At 34.8% G+C, this 1,705-nt stretch overlaps 1 protein-coding gene across 1 annotated transcript in view; it reads left to right on the forward strand.

Annotated features, from left to right (window-relative positions):
- The window catches only part of LOC106468230 (6-phosphofructo-2-kinase/fructose-2,6-bisphosphatase-like), a 32,364-nt gene that overhangs the window by 25,858 nt on the left and 4,801 nt on the right, over positions 1 to 1,705 (forward strand). The gene's annotated exons all lie outside the window — the stretch shown is intronic.

Below are 1,705 nucleotides of genomic sequence, written 5' to 3' on the forward strand. Positions count from 1 at the left end.
TAAGATCTGTGCAAGAACTCAGCTAACAGATGTTTCCGCATATTGAAGCTATCTTCAAATATTTATTTTTCTTAACAATGGGAATAATGCCTCATATTTTGTAAAGTAGGATAAAATCATAGCTGACAACACACGTAGTTAGTTATATGCTAGTAGTTGTCCATGTAAGTCTTCGCTGAGAACCCACATAGTTACATGCTAGTAGTTGTCCATGTAAGTCCTGGCTGAGAACTTGTATAGCTACATGCTAGTAGTTGTCCATGTAAGTCTTGGCTGAGAACGTGCATAGCTACATGCTAGTAGTTATCCATGTAAGTCTTGGCTGAGAACGTGCATAGCTACATGCTATTAGTTGTCCATGTAAGTCTTCGCTGAGAACCCACATAGTTACATGCTAGTAGTTGTCCATGTAAGCCATGGCTGCGAACATGCTAGTAGTTGTCCATGTAAGTCATGGTTGAGAACCCACATAGTTACATCCTAGTAGTTGTCATGTAAGTCATGGTTGAGAACCCACATAGTTACATGCTAGTAGTTGTCATGTAAGTCATGGCTGATAACTCGTGTAGCTATGTGCTAGTAGTTGTTATGACTGAGAATTTGCATAGCTACATGCTTGTAGTTGTCCATGTAAGTCATGGCTGAGAACCCACATAGTTACATGCTTGTAGTTGTCCATGTAAGTCATGGGTGATAACTCGTGTAGCTATGTGCTAGTAGTTGTTATGACTGAGAATTTGCATAGCTACATGCTTGTAGTTGTCCATGTAAGTCATGGCTGAGAACCCACATAGTTACATGCTAGTAGTTGTCATGGCTGAGAACCCACATAGTTACATGCTAGTAGTTGTACATGTAAGTCATGGGTGATAACTCGTGTACCTATGTGCTAGTAGTTGTTATGACTGAGAACATGAAAGCACGTATAGTTACATGTTAGTAGATGTACATGTGAGATAAGTTGTCGATGCTTACTTCTACATACAGAATTAAAGAATATATACTATGGTGGGTGCTTCAGTCCCATTCCTCTGAGTAATATTGAGGTTTTGATTTTCTGTACATTATTGAGACGCGAATGAAAATTTTTTTATATGTAACATGCATTAAGTATGAAATGTTTCTTTTATGAACTCTAAATTTATTCTTGTATAAGTTGGGCATTATTCTTTCAGTTGTATATACAAACTTTTAACCTTTTAGAACAGTGTGTTGGCTGTGCCACAGTTCCAAAATCTTGTACTTCAAAAATGATCCAAAGACTTCATTTAATGTTAATAATCATGTTTATGAAGTTGTTATGCTTCAGTTGGAACTTTTTTTAAAGTGTTTAATATGGTAAATTATGTTCATCGAAGCATTGTGATGCGTATACAAGTTGTGACATTATACTGATATTGTTCCTTTCTCTTTGTGTCTCATTAATATGGGTCAACTGGAACATGATGTACGTTAATTCAGTCTCAACATTTCCATCGTTACAATTATTTCCATTGTTTTGAATGAAGTCTATTTGATTTATTCTATTGAAACAGGTAAATATTTTATTATTTGGTCTGTAATGTTTTTACCTAGTGTCACTATAGTTTGGTATTGTTGTGTATTATCCTTAATATTTTACATGTATATTCAAAATATTAATTGAAATAAAAATGTTTGCTGACAAAAGTCTCCGTTTAATTTCTTTGTCTCGTTTTTTTTTTTT

The sequence above is a fragment of the Limulus polyphemus genome, unplaced genomic scaffold (genome assembly GCF_000517525.1).
Source record: "Limulus polyphemus unplaced genomic scaffold, Limulus_polyphemus-2.1.2 Scaffold2924, whole genome shotgun sequence".
Lineage (NCBI taxonomy): Eukaryota > Metazoa > Arthropoda > Merostomata > Xiphosura > Limulidae > Limulus > Limulus polyphemus.